Below are 17,098 nucleotides of genomic sequence, written 5' to 3' on the forward strand. Positions count from 1 at the left end.
ATAATCATCTGAGTGTACTAGATTTATTAAAGTGTTTGGAAATATCACTATGGCTGTAAATGTCTCTCGTATTTCCAGAATATAGAAATGCTACCAGCAAATCTGGCAGGGAACAGTCTATTACCAATCCAAACACTAGCACTTTCACATCTGTTATGCTTAAAATTTTTAAACTAATGTATTCATTCCAGAAACAGCAGAACAAAAAGATATCCAGCTAGGAGATCTATTTTCATATCAATATTTAAAATGCTTTCAATATTTACCATTTCACACTCACTAAATCTCCTGTGACTTTTTGCTTTCAGGAAATCCATCAATTACAAACCAAAGCGAACATCTAAAAGGACCTGTAAAATGCAATATATATTGGCAGGCAGGGAGTTCAAAGCTCACTAGCGAATGCAATTAGCAAAATTCCTCCAAATTAATGAAAATGAATAAATCGTGTCACCATCTTGAAAATCCATACTTATTATTACTCCAAAGAGATAGTCAATTAGAATCTAATTTCAAAATCTTGCCTCCAGGAAAAAGTATTCTATAAAGTGATAAACATGAATAGGAAATTCACACTAAAAAAAACCAAAATGTAAAAAACAAACACATTGAGAATATTAACTTTACTAATAAAACTATAGAAAATAAAAGTGGGTGTTTTTCTTTAAATTGCAAAAATATTTTAAAAAATAATACTTATGACTGCTGTGGGAAAATAATACTGTATTACAGTTAAAAGCATGATCCTTGAAATCACATTGCCTGGATTTGAGTCCCTACTTCAGTTTTAATTGAGTATCTTCGGACATTTAACTTAATCCGTTTGTGCCTCAGTTTTTTAATCTGCAAAATGGGGATAATTATAATATGCCTTATAGAGATATTGAGAAGATTCAAAAATATAGCATCTGTAAAGTAGAACAGGACCTGCCACATGGTAAGGGGCTTAGTAATTATCAGCAATTATTATTACAGCTATGATGAATGATGATGACCCCTGGTAAGGGCAGTGAATTGGGTGTTGAACACTTCCCTACACAGTAATGAGAGTATAAATTGGCATAAACTTTCTAGAGGGTAGTTTACCTGTATAGCATAAAGAGCTATAAAAAGTTAATTTTCTTTAATACAGTAAAATAACTTCTAAGCATTTAATCCTAAAGAAATTGTCACAGAGGCAAAGATTTCTTTCCAAGGATGTTCATTTTAGCACTATTTATAGATAATCATTAGAAATGATGTCTGAAAATGGCAATATAATAATCATTCAGTGGAATATTATGTAATAAATAATAAATAATACTTTTGAATGTTACATAATATGTGTAAAAGCAGAATGTAAGAAGCTCAGGTGGTTGGACTCTGTTTACTTTACACTGTAACTTTTTAAAATTATACATGCACAAAATTATATAGATAATAAAAATTTCATTTCTATATGAAAATTTAAAAATTCATCAAACTTATTGACTTCAAATGGTATTATTACAGGTGATTTTGTTGACTATATATTTCTGTTTTCTAAGGTTTTTATTGGTGAGAATTAGTTTCAAGAAAAAAAAAAAAAGCTGCTAAAGTCTCCTTAAGTGCTTTATATGTGATTAACAGATGTTCAAGCTAGAACAGTCTTTGGTAGTCTCCTACTCATCTTTCTTTTCCTGACAGTTGCATGCTCAATTAGATACATTTACAACTTCATGCACAATTGATAACCTTTTGTCATAAGTGTGACTTAAATTATCTGGTCAGCAACCTTGACACCAATATAGTAGCCAAACATAAACATAACTCATCTCCTATTAAGTTTAAGCTACTTAATAACTAACATTTACCTATAATTTGTTGAGGATATACTATATGCCAGAAATTGTTAATTATTTTGCATGCATTATTTACTTTAATCTTTACAATTATCTTGGGAGTTAAGAACCATATTCTTCTCATATGGAAAAAGAGGGATTCAAGTTTGAAGAATAGAATTTGATGCCAAATCTGTCTGACTCAGTGACTACACTTTAGCTCCTATATATGCTGCCTCTCAATAAGTGCCTTATGTTTATCTGGTTTCTTTGCTGTCATTATTGGGAAGAAAAACAAAATCTATTTTAAAGTATAATCTAAGATTTATTGATGTCTGGAAAATTAGAATAAAATAACTTGGAATTTAACAACTCTGGCTAATATATAAAGTGGACACCACTAAAATGAAGATTAGTTGTAGACATTTTACTTAAGACAATAAATTTACAAAAAAAATTTAAGAAGATTAATCAAATATAGGAAATGTTTGACAAATCACAGTATTATTTTTTACAAGAAAAAATCTTTAAAAAGAATCTGTTTCATATGGAGAGAGTAATTTCTTAACAATGGAAATGTTTCTTGTTTTGTTTTGTCTTCAAGGTGATGATTTTGGTGGATGGAGGGATTTTTTCTCCTTATTTTATGATAATGATTCTCTGTGATACTTTCTAGTTATTTTCAGGCCATTTCTAATGTGGGTCCTGGTTACCTAACTAGACAATTAAGGCAGGAGAAATGATATATTTTTCATATATAAATACTGAACTAAAGTAGAAATTTTCTGTTCTTGGCTCTACCACTAATTTGCTATAATTGCCCACCCAGAGAGCATAAAGATTAGATACCACTTCCTCATTTGTGTAATAAAAGGGTACTTTATAATCTCAAACATGCCTTTTAACTATCTCATTCTATGATTCCAGCAGGCCTAGAACATTGTTAGGTATACAGTATAAGTATTTATAGAATGAGTACATCTCTTCCAGTTACTTCCCAATCCTATCTATTCTTCAAGCCTAGCTGAAACCTCACTTCCTTCATGAAGACTCCCTTAGTACTCAAACTTCCTGAACTCAAAAATAGTACAGTAATTACATGTCATCTTTAAACACTGCTTAATAATTTCATATAAGAAAGTCCTTGTTTTAGAATAAGTTGTAAATCAACTTGACAGATACAGGTTTTTGACCTATAATTTTGTACATTCCTGGGGTTCAATCACAGCACTGGCCTCACAATGGATACTTAGCAAATTCCTGTTAAATGCAGAGTAAGTTTGAATCAGCAACTAAATTCCTAATTTTCAATGTCAGGACATTTCTTTTATCAGAGTGAGGTTCTGCAGACTGCAGTCCAGGTCTTCTCTAGGCCTGATGCTGTTTGATCATCATCATCATCATCACAACTATCATCATCATCTTTATGATCAAGAAGCATTTATTCAATCCTTCTGGAATGAATGGCAGCTGCTCAAGATCTATCTTCAGGTAAGAGGAGAAACAGCTGGTTATCATTCCCTATATAGTAACCTTTCATATTTCCAGAGCCTATGATCATTAGCTTCAAAAGAGCCTCAAATACTGGATAAAGTTTGTTGCTACAAAAAAAGGAGTAAGAGGAATGGCAGAGAACATATTATGGAAGGGGAGGGACTGTGTGTATTATCAGCTTGCTACACATCTCCTCACTCAGTATAATGCAGCAGACAAGTGCAGGAGAAGATGAGCTGTCAGTCTCTTGGTGTACATCATTTGTCATGGGTCCTCTTATGTCTGCAAAGGCAGGGACACCGCTGTTATCATGAAGAGCTTGTCATGGGACCAGTATTATGTATGCACACTGAGTGCACTTTTGTTCTTGTCACTTAATGTAGTTGAGAATGGTCATGTTGCAATTTCGCCAATGCTCTTGGCAGTTGAAATTAAAATCAAATCCCCAAATATAGATTTAAAGAAGATGGGTGGTTTTTCTCATTCTCTAAAGATGTAGGGGATAAATTTAAAACATTCTTTTGGTAAGTCATTGTTTACAATTAAAAACCCATCTAATATCCTTAGTATAGCCCTAGAACAGGACTAAGTTTTGATTAATTAGATAAAGAATTAGAGACCACCCTAAAAAATACGCATGTGATTTCCATTTTGAACTCCATGGTTTTAGGATTCATCATTTTGTGTCATTACTCACACATCTATTCATAAAGAGGTAGTTGTTTCTGGAAAATGGCACTGGAAAAGTGAAGGTCGGTTTGAATGAAAATCCAAATTTGGTTACCATCCTCCTTTGAATAGAAGTGAAACAACATATCTGAGCTTTCAAAATTGCCTGACTTTATTCTAGTGTTTTGGGCCAAAGTCTGAGTTACATATTTCTTGACTGGATTTTATTTTTTGTTCTTTCTAGGTCTCCTTTTCATTTGATTCAAGAGCATATATATAGATCTATCTTTGCAATCTTTCTTGATTTTCACTTTTTAGCCCGAGGAATTCAATTATAATTCATCTGGCAGATGGAAAGCTGAGGCCCATAAGGGTAGTAACAAATACTAAAAATAATGAGAAGGATGTAAAAATATCCTGGTTTTGGGTCAGGGGGATTTAATAGTACTCAGAGGTTTTAATTAATTAATTAATTATTTTCTTAGTTGTCATTCCTCTTCTTTTTCTAATTCTCTTTGCTCAGGCATTGAAAAATATTCTTTGGCCAGAATGCTGAAGCTAAAGCAAATAGCCTTCCTCTAGTAACTGCTCACCACTCCTATAGTCAGAATTGGTGTCACTAAACAGTGGTTGTGAGGGCCAGGTTTTCTGGGAAAATTCTAATTTGAGAGAGGTTCTACTGTCTCTCATAAACATATAAATGCAATTTATAGCATATAGCATGCTACCTGATTCAGGGATTGGAAGACTAAGGTTACTCTTCATGGTGAATATTAGTCAATTGATTAGTCAATATGTATATTTGTGTGTGTATATGTATGTATATATACACACACTATGTACATATGTATGTTTAAAAAATATATATATTTTATACATATTTAAAATATTATACATATTTAAAAATATATTTATATATATTTAAAATACATATATATATACACAATATGTATATATGTATGTCTAAAATAAACTGTGTGCAAATATACAAACATACAGATGATTCTCATTCTCATTAGTTCCATTCTATTGAGTTGTTGCAGACACTGAATTAGCAAATGCTGAATCATTGCTCCCGGGGGAAATACAGAGTTAGGTTCCTGCAAGCCTCCTGTCACAACAGTCTTGTCAACTGATCAATACAAAGCCCTGTTTTATGTATATTTCTGTTTAAAGATACCTTATTTAATATACGTTGCCAAATCATTAACATTACTCAAGACCAACAACACTGTAACTCATGTTTGAATGAATCTTATCTAACACGTATTTCTCTGTAAGGCACATCACAGCCTTCTTGCACTTAGTAACACTAGACAGCACTTCAGCAATACACTCGAGGGTCATCTTAAGCAGCAAAATCAACAAAAAGCAAAAAATTCAAAAAAATGTGACACTTAATGGACCATGAAAAACACACTTGTTTACAATATGAGAAGTGAAACAAAAAGACAGAGTGTGGTCTTGTTTGACTTCAGCTGGAAATGTGCATTAGGTGATTCAAATTTTTCTTCCTTCTGTGTGTTGTCTGCAAATGATCATGAAAACCCTGCAAATATTTTCTTTTTATGGAACACTTCATGAATTTGTGTGTCATCCTGTGCGGGGGCATCCTAATCTCCGTATCATTCCAAAATTAGTATATGTGCTGCCGAAGCAAGGATGAAACCCCACAAGTACTGGCTTTATGGTTACAAATACATTCTAGCAAGTGGGCAAATTTACAATACAGAATCCACACATAATGAGAATCGATTGTGTGTGTGTATACTTGTCTTATCTAATTGCAGAGGAGAAATTTGCAAAAACTTAACATCTAAAAAAACTAAGTTGGCAATATTAGCAATTTCTTGGGAAATCCTAAAATGAGTGGAGACTCAGCCTGACCGTTTACCTTCTATGTCTCTATTTACCATTGCTGAATAAAGGCACTGATCCTTAGAGCACAAAACTGAGACTTTCAGTTCGCAAAAAATTAATTTATAATCTTCCCATGAGATTTTGTTGTTTACTCATTAATGTTACGTTCTAGCCTTGTGAGTCCCAAAAAGAGAGAGATTTGATGGTCTCCACATACCCCACCTTTCTTGCTTCTGTGTCTTCTTGACATTTAGTACACTGTCTACCATATTACGTGTTGGAGAAGCACCACTGTTACATGTACAAATTGCTTATACTTACAAACTTTCATTTAAAAAGGGGAAACAACATCCAAGTTAAAAGTCAGTCAAGTGTCACTGTCACCAATAGATGGTGTCAGTGTTAACTTATATAGCAGTTACGTCTAACCAAGAAATTGAATTTGAGGAGAAATTTTCAGAACTTAATATGTATATCAATAGAATAGCTTCTATAGTTGTACATGTGCCCATCTCCTCCATTTGGCTGTTATTTTAAGAGCAGCAGTGGTGTTTTACTAATTTTTGTAGACTTCATGTATATCACAGCGTCTGATACTGAGTAGATGGATCTCAACAAAATATAATTTGTACGGAAATAAGGAATCATCATTGATTTCAAGAATCTTGCATTTCACTAATTTTTATTTTGTTTTTCAATTGAGAAAATTTTCTACCTTCTTTGGATAATTTTAGCTTCACCAATTTGAAAGGCTAGAAAGTTGATTCTGCTTTTTCCAACTTGTTTCTTTAAATTTTCTTCTTATTAAAACAGAATACTATGTTTATTGTAAGAAAATTAGAAGATAAACAAACATGAATAAAATGAAACTCACCAATCATTCTACTTCTTGGTTATAATAACTCTTAATACTTCAGTATATATATTTTTTCATTGATCATATCTAGAGTAAAATCTGCTCCTTCCCCATCCTCTACACCGAGAACTAGAGAGTCTCTGTTACTTTAGGGAATGTGGTATATTCCTCTGGGTTGTAACATGGTTTAAAGCATTTCCTGGTAAGATTTCTATTGAAATATGTTCTAAACAGTGTTCTTTGTTAATAGGCACAAGATCTACATAAGAAGGCAAAAATAAATATGCAGGTCATTGGAGACAGCCAAAGCCTACAAAAGCAATTGTATTAACATTTCAAGTAAAACTTGCAGAAGGCTTGGTCAGAGGAATTTCCTGTCCTTGGAAAGGAAGGGAAGATTTCTCAACTTTACATCTGAGATATTATTGAACTAACTCCTGATATCTGGTGTCATACTCTCAAGGCCAGGCTTAATACAGGTGCTATGTTTAATTATCCACCAAATATTGTGATTTGTGTTCTCAATGCCACACCTATTGATTTCTTTCAAATGAAACCTAAAAGGGAACGCAGATCACACTTGGAAAGGACAATTTTACTGGCAATAAAAATGATTTGACCAATTATATAATTAAAATAATGTCAATAACAACAGCTAGCAGAACTGATAAACCGTGAAATTCAGGCAGGAAATAAGTGATCTTAATCAAGGCAAGTATTTGGTCCTCCTTGAAATCTACAGATATGTGAGTAGAAATGACAATTCTGCCTGACACAACTATAGTCAGTACAAACTTCTAGTAGAGCCTCCATGATAGTTTTTAAATATCTTTGGGGAGGTATTGATATTCAAACAACCGAACATGTTTAAAGTGTATAATTTGATAACTTTTTACATATGCCTACACCTGTGAAACCATCACCATAGTCAAGATAACAAACATATCTCCAATCACTTCCTAATGCCCCCTGTGGTGCCTCCCTCCCCTGGCTTCATGCCCACACTCATCCTGAGGCAAATACTAATTTGCTTTCTTTCACTACAGAGAGCTTGAATTTCCTAGAATTCATACAAATGGGACCATACAGTAAGCACTTTTTTCCTCTGGCTTCTTCATTCAGAATATTTAGAAATATATCCATGTGTTTGCATGTAGCATTAGCTTATTCCTTTATATTGAAAGATATTATTCCATTTTAGGAATACACCACAATCTGCTTATCCATTCACATGATGATGGCCATCTGGGTTCTTTTAATTTTTGGATATTACAAATAAAGCTGCTATGAAAATTTGAGTTCCAGTCATTTGTAGACATAGGCTTTCCTTTCTCTTGGATAAATACCTAGGAGTGGAATGACTAGGTCATATAGTAGATGTATATTTAGCTTTTTAAAGGCTGCTGAACTGTTTTTAAAGTGACTGTACCATTATGTATTCCCATCAGTGTATAAGAGATACAGTTGTATGAGACATCTTCTCCAGTACTTAATATGATGGGTCTTTTTAATTTTAGACAGTCTAATAATATGTGTTGGTATCAAATTGTGGTCTTAATTTGTATTCCCCTCAGGACTAATTATGGTGACCATCCTTTCATGTACTTATTTGCAATCTATATATCTCCTTTCCCAAAGCATCTTTTAAATTTTTGTCCAGTTTATTGTACTATTGCAATATATTTTTGTGTAATCTTATTATTGAGTTTTGAGAGTTATTTAACTTGTGGATATATATTTTATATATGTCCTTCATCAGATGAGTGATAGGAAAATATTTTCTCCTAGTCTGTGATTTGTGTTTTCATTCTCTTCCTTTCAAAGACTGTAAGTTCTTAATTTTGATGAAGTCCAATTTATTAAATTTGTTATAGGCTGGGACACCAAGGTGGCTCAGTCAGTGAAGCATTTGCCTTCGGCTCAGGTCATGATTCCAGGGTCCTGGGATCAAGTCCCACATCAGGCTTCTTTCTCAGCGGGGAGCCTGCTTCTCCCTCTGCCTGCTGCTCCCCCTGCCTGTGCTCTCTCTCTCCCTCTCTCTCTGACAAATAAATAAATAAAATCTTAAAAAAAATGAATTTGTTATAGGCTGCTTTTGGTATTGTATGTAAGAAATCTTTGCCTAATACAAGGTCACAAAGATCTTCTCCTATGTTTTACTTCTACATGTTTTATAGTTTTGCTTTTATATTTAGGTATACGATCCATGTTTAGCTAATTTTTGTATATGGTGCAAAATACGGATTCAAGTTAAATATCCTGTATTTGGACATTTAATTCTTCCATGGTAATTTATTGAAATGACTATTCTTTCTCCATTGAATTGACTTTGAGTCTTCGTGGAAATTTACTTCAATATATACATACGATTTCCGAATTTTCTATTCTATTACATTGCTCTGTTTGTCTATCTTTATGCAGTATCATATTGTCTTGACACTGTAATGTATCAAGTAATAGTAATAGTAGTGGAAGTACTCCAAATTTATTCTTTATTTTTAAAGTTGTCAGTTTCTATAAAGTACCTGGTAGGATTTTGATTTCATTGCATCAACTCTATGTATCAATGTGGAAGAAGTGACACATTACCAATATTAAGACTTCCAACAATTAATATGGTATGTTTCCCAATTTGTTTAGATCTTTAATTCCTCTCATAAATGTTTTGTAGTTTACAGTGAACAGGTCTTGCATATATTCTATCAGATTTATTCCTAATTTTTCGTATTTTTGTTATTACTTTAAGTGCTTGTTTTTATTTCAATATGCAATTTTATACTCGTGTTTAGAAATACAGTTGATTTTTTTTTATATTTATGTTGTATCCTAAAATTTTCCCAAACTCATTGGTTCTGGCAGCTTTCTTGTAGATTCCATGAGAATTTGATCATAGACAATTACGCCAGATGTGAACAGAGAAAGTTTTGTTTGTTTTCCTATCTGGGTGATTTAATTCCTATTTCTTGTCTTGTTGTGCTGGCTAGAACCTTCACTATCTTGAATGGAAATAGTAATAGCAGAAATTCTTGCTAGGTTCCTTATTTTAGAAGAGAAGCATTGAAATTTTTACCACTAAGTTCTTTTTAAAGTAAAAACTAAAAAGTGACTACTAAAACATTTGAAATTACATATGTGGCTTGAAATACACACACATTCACATATATACACATATTTTATGTGGGGTGAGGTGGGGGGTTCAAATTCATTCTTTCACATCATGATATACAATTGACTCAGAGTAATTCTTTATATATGTTTCTGTAATCAGTGCTAATATTTTATTGAAGATTTTTGAATCTAAGGATATTGTTTTGTAGTTTTTTCCCCCTTTTTAATTGCCTTTATTTGGTTGATATCATGATAATTATGGTCTCATATAATGAGTTTGGAAGTAATCCCTTCTTTTTTATATTTTGCAAGAGTTTTTGAAGGATTTGTATTAATTTTCCTTTAAGTGTTTGCTAGAATTCATTCATGAAGGGCTTCTGGGCTTGGGCACTTTTGTGAGACATTTTCTAAATTACTAATTCAAATTTTTACTTACTATATGTATTCTGATTTTCTTTTCCTCCTAAGTCTATTTCAGTAGTTTGTGTCTTTCTAGAATTTAAAAAAAATTCACCTAAATAATCTAATTTGTTGTCATATAATATAAATATTTTCTTATAATACTTTTTATTTCTGTAAGGTTGGGAATAATGTCCTCTCTTTCATTTCTCATGTTAGTAATCTGTGTCTTCTTTTTCCTGGTCAGTCTAGCTAAAGATGTTCCAATTTTGTTGATCTTTTTAAAGAACTCACTTTTGGATTCACTGATTTTCTCTACCTTTTTTCCTATATTTCATTTATTTACTGGTTCCTTTGATGTCTAAAAGGCTTTCTGTTTTCTTATTGCAAATAGTGCTTCTCCCATTTTCTGGAAAATATTTATTTTTATCTTCATCCGGACCCTAGGATCTATGCTAGGCTATGTGGATATAATGGTAAGCAAAACTAGATGCGGTTCCCAATCTATGGATCTTGTATTCTAGAGAGAGGATAATTAGTCACATTATCAGACCAAAAGATGCTTAGTTAAAACTGATAATAGTCTCATTTAAAAAAGAAACCTAATTCTAAGAGAAGATATAAAAAAAACTACCTGACTTAGAGAGAGAACAAAGATTATATCCTGGTGGAAGTATAGAGAGGAAGAAGTTAATCAAGATTAGACCTGAGCAGGTGACATAAGAGCATTATGGACAAAAGATGCAGTGTCTGCAAAAGCTTTGCATATGTACAACACTGGAAGGAGGAAAATGTGGCTAGGATATAGGAAAGAGAGGGAAAGAAACAATCTAGTGCTTCCCACAACATACTGTGTCTACCACACTGTTGGCTGTTTAATAGCCTGGATATCAGGGTGAGGATTCATGAGAGAGAGAAAAAAGTGTCAAGAAGGTCTCCTTACCTTTGGCTTGTAAAATTGGATGAATGGTGGTACAATTCCTTGGAATAGGTGCTCCTAAAATGTTTGCTTGAGGTCATAAATTCAGCCCTGATATGTTGAATTTAAGCTGCCTTCAAACAGAAATATAGATTAGGCAACTGTATATAATAATCATAATAATAGTAATAATAATAGTGTTATGTAGCCCTTATTGTATACCGGGCATTATTTTAAGAGCTTCATATAACAATTCACTTAATTATTCCAACAAACCTAGAAAGTTTATTATTAGTTTCTTTTTACAGATGAGGCATAAAAATGTGTGTGTGTGTGTGTGTGTGTGTGTGTGTGTTTATATGGAGCTCAGCAGCAAGACTGGGGAATTGAGAGACCAGAGGATCAGAGAATTGAGTAGGACTGGTAAACAGTTTTGATGGCTCCTTTGAGGCTAGTGAACTCAAATTTATAATAATACCAATAGGAGTACTGTGGGATACTTGGCCACTTGGGTGATGACAGAGAGAAAGCAGAAAGTGGGCTGCATGATGGATGAGGTTTTGCTTAGGAGGTGTGAAAAGATAGAAGAGCAAAGGAGTTTATGGTATGGCCAAGAATATTACTGAAATAATTCATGATAAGGAATTGGAAAAAAAGAGTAGATTGGAGATTAGCATAAATTAAGGAGTCAGTGGATTCCCTTTTAGCTGATCTGGAGCCCCCACAGAATCCTTGAAAATCCAGGAATATGATTCTTTATACAATGCAAGCTTATGATGTGCCTTGGCTTAACCTCATAAAAATACTATCAATATGCTTGAACTCCAGAAAATTGTGCTTGTTCTCGGTCACTAAATCACAACAAAGCTGTTTCTCTTAAGGCGCCAAGGATAATCTCAGGGATATCCGATCCCCGGAGGTCTGTGCTTTGTAAGCCCCATAAAGCTAAATCCAATAAATCTATTCACAATTAAGATACTTTTTCATATTCATTAGACTTTCACTTTAATTAAAGGTTTACTTCTCTGTGTGTATTTTTAGAAAATGTGGAAGTTGAAGCTATAAATCTAAACCTTAAATAACAAACCTTTCCTTAGGCTTATATATTGGCAAAAATTATTACTGAAATAGCTTCAATATTAATAATAACTATTAACAAACAGCCCTGGGCAACATAATCTCAGAGGACACCTCTATACTTTCAGCATCAGTGGCCCATCATTACTGAGATATCTAGAAAAATGTTTGGGGACAGGTGGGGAAAGAGATAAACTGAGACCCTCAGTAGAATGGCACTGAAAGGAAAAATGTGCAGTTTTGTGATGTTCTACTCTTCAGATTTTCTTAGGCTAACCAAATCAATGTGAGGAAGAACATTCTCACCTTACATTACTGTGTAATCAAAGTTATTTACTTGCACATTTTGGGGATTGTAAATGATTCTGACCTTTGCTAAACTATTATGCACAGAAAGGAAAACTGTCCCTTTAAAACTTGCCTCTTGATGTTAATAAATTAGGGACCTCTCACAGTTCCTTGCCAGACTCCATTTGTCGTAATGTTGAATTGAAGTTTCCAGGTGAAATGAACAGCTGCCAAGCTAGCCTTTCAAGAAGCTGCCTTTGGGAACATAATACTTTATTATCCGTGTTGTGCCATTCTATGCTGAGTAGTAGTTAAAATAATGAGAGGTCTGACTAAGTGATCTATTTCAAGGTCTATTTTCTCCTTAGCTAGAGAAGCACCTTCAGACCGTTCATCCATCTGTTCTTCCTCAGGGCACAAGAAGCAAGTCAGTTGGCTGGAACTAAAGTCTTTCACCTGTTTTTTAAAAAACTAAACTTATAAACTGAATTCAGTCTCTAATATGTTTATCTAAAACCAAGGTTTTGGCTTCCCTGGAATCACATCTTCTTTAACTAGTTAAGAATCTTTCACACTTGTTTTGAGTTTAAAAGTTTGCCAGTTTTCTGTGCCCACTAATCAAGGGTAGTTAGTTCTTTTTTTTTTTTTTTTTTTTATTAACCCCTTCAAACTTCAGCTCCTGGTTTATGACAGAACAAAATTTACCATTAGTCTAGTTCTATTTCTTGCTGGCAGATCATAATTTCCTCTTAAAAGGTTTTTGGGGAAAGATGCAATAATCTTCAAAAGTTGGCTTGGACATCAAATGGCTTTTATTAAGCAACAGTTTGAGTTGAGTACAAAAGAATTGAAAACATATATCAAATAATAGAGGAAAAATGTCTTTGGAAAACCACATATTGGGTCTTTCCAACAGCAAAACAACTTAAAATTTGTTTTGGTGCTTGGCAAAAATAAACATGTATGAGTCTGTTGGGAAGAAATGGAAGAAATCCAGTTTTCTGGGAAGAAGACATTGAATTATCTCTTGTCAAGAAGTAGTATAACCTGTTCATATCTTTCTTATCTCCAGGAATAGTGACAGAGAAGATTATGGTAACTAACATCCTACGTATAGAAGAATTGTCCTAATTAACTGCAGTGCAATTTGTTTTTAAAAATAAATTTCCTGGAATGTAATGCAAGACTGGAGGGAATACAATAATACTAGAATTCTAGACACCATAACAGGCACTGAAGGGGCTAATTTTTTCAGGAGCCTCATTCAAAATTCCCAAATACTACTTAATGCATTCTGTATTCATCCCAGTAGCTGGAAATGGTATTTACCCCTACTCATCCTGTTCTCTTTCATAGCTTATGGATTATAAACTGGAAGAGCCCTTAGAGGTCCTCTACCGTGATTGTAATTTGATCTCAGAGTATAGGTCAGTTTCTCAAAAGGTCCTTTCTTGACTCTCTTTATCAAAATTAGATCTTCCTCGCACTAATTTTTTACTTATGAAACCTGTTTATTTTCCATTCTAATCTTTATTACCATTCGTTAAAAAAAAATTTATGCTCATCTGATGTCTACTATCCCATTATGCCTTTAGCTGTGGCTATACTGTATCCCTCCTATTCCCAAAATAATATCTTCACAGCCTCACCTCTGATTTCAGCCACTCATCTCACAATGATGATAAACTTCTTGCCTCCAGGGGTCTTTCATTTTACAGGAGTAAACTTCTCTCCCTCTGCTGTAGTCCTTGTGGGACCCATTCACCAAGCAGACATTTCATCCAGTGGGGTCCAGAGCTGATGGTGAAATGCTTTAGTTTATCCTCAGGTGGACGATGCTGAACTACTGGATTCATTCCTATATAGAATTCTAGACTTACTATTGGTTCTACTAAATACTATATAATTGTGAATGTAGCCCATTTGCCTGGTGTCTTGACCAAAGTGTTCAGATGCACACTGGGAAGATCTGATTTTTCTTCTTAGGTTTGTACAAAGTTGGTTGTATTGTTGAATTTTGAGTCCTCAGACAGTGTGTCAAAATGGTTTACCTTGCACTGCACCAAGGGTTCTTTTGTCCTTTACCAACTGATCAGCTGATCTTCAGACCTCATTATCGCCTTTTACTGGACTGTCTCCAGATTCATGCTTGGAATTCTTTTCTGACAACATCAGAGCTAGTTCTTGGTTCTTGTTCCCAAGGTGGGGTCATGGAGACCCAGGAATATCCCCCATGTTCTGGAGTTTCATTCATTCACTACCTCTTTCCCACTGAGTTCTGACAAGAACATCAGAGTCTTCAGCACTCATTTGTTTCATAGGCCTTTTCTAAAGGATCTTTAGTTTTTCTCAAAATTTCACAGCAAGCTACAATCTAGGTTTAAACATAGCTCTCAAATTGTTGTGTCTCCAGAGCTTGGGAATTCAAACCAGCTGACTTTTGAGATTTCTATTCCAGGAACTAAATTGCTTAGAGATTTTTAAAACCAATTCTATCTTTTGAATTATGACCTAAAGCAGAAGAGTAATCAAAGTGCCTGGCATTAGAACCAAAGGGTCACTAGTTGCAGCCAAGCAGCTCAGAGTTCTGAGGAAAACCAATGACCCTCTAGTGGTCCCTGGAGCAGAGCTCAGCAGAGAGGACCTAATGGAAAGCCATTTAAATTTGAAGTTCAAATTCAGTCTCCATGTCAAATTCAGAAGGAAAAACTATTCACCAAGTCACATACATCATAATAAGCCTTGAAGATTACAAGTATTTTTTCAAAAAGTTAAATACTTTTTCCTTGTCAGGCTATATTAGTATACTGTCTAGTCTCTATTTATAGTACAAAAGGGTGAGAAATTCCATTTAAAATGTAATGAAGTGAATATAATCCCTATTTTATTGATGCAAAAACTAAGGCTCTGAAAGATTAAATACCTTGCTCAAATCAGAAAGTTAAAAGGCAGTAGAGGTGGCATTCAACCCAAAAACTATTTAGTTTTGAAAGCCTCAGTTTGCTACAATACCATGCAGCACCCCTAGAAGGCAAAAACAAAGGCAAAAACAAAACAAAACAAAACAAAAGGTTTTGTTCAAATGGATAAATTTTATTTTTACCTTGAAAAGTAAAAATTTACTCATGAGGAATATCACATATCTTCCAGGCTACCAATTTAATGTCATATTAGAAAGCAAAAAATGTTTCCCTATTGGAATGGTATACATTTCTCTTTATATCACATACCCAAAAAGTTTAGCACAGACATCTAAAAGTGGAATGAGGAACAAAGTATTCTTTACTATCATTCTGATTTCTTTAGTTGTGGTTATTCTCATCAACTTGGTGGAGAAGTTTTACTTTCAATTCCTAAACCCTAAAATAGTAATATGGGATCATGGTGAGGTGAGTAAATATGGTCCTGGAATGTGTATAAGTCCCATTCTTTGACTTCCTCATATAAGGGAAGCAATTTCTACTACTAGTGAAAGGATGGCATGAAGATGGTAACCACAATGAGTTTTTATTTCTATTTCCCATTCCCTTTAAAATTTTATTTAGAAAGATATATTCCTTCCCTGCCCCTCAATGAAAACGGGGATGCTCATGACTTCTCTGTTCCCATTCAGATTAAAAACAAAGAAACATAGTCAGTTTTAGTCATAAAAAGTCATAAATCAGAAATTCAATATCCACTCAATAACCAAAATTAATATCCAGTCCCGTTTGTGGTGTAAGGCTGTTGAATCTCGGATCTGTACCTCTGAAACAAATAATGCAATATATGTTAAGAAAGAAAAAAAGAAGAAGAAGAATGTAGCAGGAGGGGAAGAATGAAGGGGGGGAAGGGGGAGGGGGAGAAGAACCATGAGAGACGATGGACTCTGAAAAACAAACTGAGGGTTCTAGAGGGGAGGGGGGTGGGAGGATGGGTTAGCCTGGTGATGGGTATTGAGGAGGGCACGTTCTGCATGGAGCACTGGGTGTTATGCACAAACAATGGATCATGGAACACTATATCTAAAACTAATGATGTAATGTATGGGGATTAACATAACAATAAAAAAATTAAAAAAAAAATTAATATCCAGTCCCACTAAGCATTACAATTCTGAACTTAGTGGCAGATCTCTAACTTAATCTACTTCAGGTTGGGGTAGAGGGTGGAGAAATGGGTGAAGGTGGTCAAAAGGTACAGACTTCTAGTTATAAGATAAATTAATTCTGGGGCTGAAATGCATAGTGTAGTCACCATAGTTACCATACCAAGTATATATTGTATATTTCAAAATTGCTAAGGGAATAGATATTAAAAGTTCTTATCACAAGAAAACAAAATTTGTAACTATGTAAGGTGATGGATGGTTAACTAAACAGTGTGATAATCATTTTGAAATATATAAATATATAAAGTCATTATGTTGTAAACCTTAAACTAATACAATATATTAGTATATCATATAGTATATTATATGAGTAATTAGTATATTTATATGAGTAAATATATCTCAATAAAACTAGGAAAAAAGATGATATGGTTCACTTAAAATTAAAAAGAATCACTGTAGTGTATCTGAAGTGTGTGTTGTGGAAATAAAGACAACACACACACACACACACACACACACACACACACACCTCTCAT

The 17,098-nt window shown here is 33.8% G+C and overlaps 1 long non-coding RNA gene and 1 other non-coding gene across 2 annotated transcripts in view; both read right to left on the bottom strand.

Moving 5' to 3' along the window:
* The window catches only part of LOC116640704, a 127,118-nt gene extending 111,673 nt beyond the window's left edge, over positions 1-15,445 (bottom strand). Inside the window, exons 1-2 of the long non-coding RNA XR_004301045.1 lie at positions 14,119-15,445; positions 11,129-11,238 (exon numbers count right to left, since the gene is read on the bottom strand). This is a non-coding gene — a long non-coding RNA (uncharacterized LOC116640704). The remainder of the gene's footprint in view (positions 1-11,128; positions 11,239-14,118) is intronic.
* Positions 5,525-5,622, bottom strand: LOC116640901. Its single transcript, XR_004301114.1, has one exon. It is a non-coding gene; the product is annotated as a U6 spliceosomal RNA (small nuclear RNA).
* Positions 15,446-17,098: the final 1,653 nt, after the last annotated feature.

Source organism: Phoca vitulina, unplaced genomic scaffold (assembly GCF_004348235.1).
Source record: "Phoca vitulina isolate PV1807 unplaced genomic scaffold, GSC_HSeal_1.0 scaffold20, whole genome shotgun sequence".
NCBI lineage: Eukaryota > Metazoa > Chordata > Mammalia > Carnivora > Phocidae > Phoca > Phoca vitulina.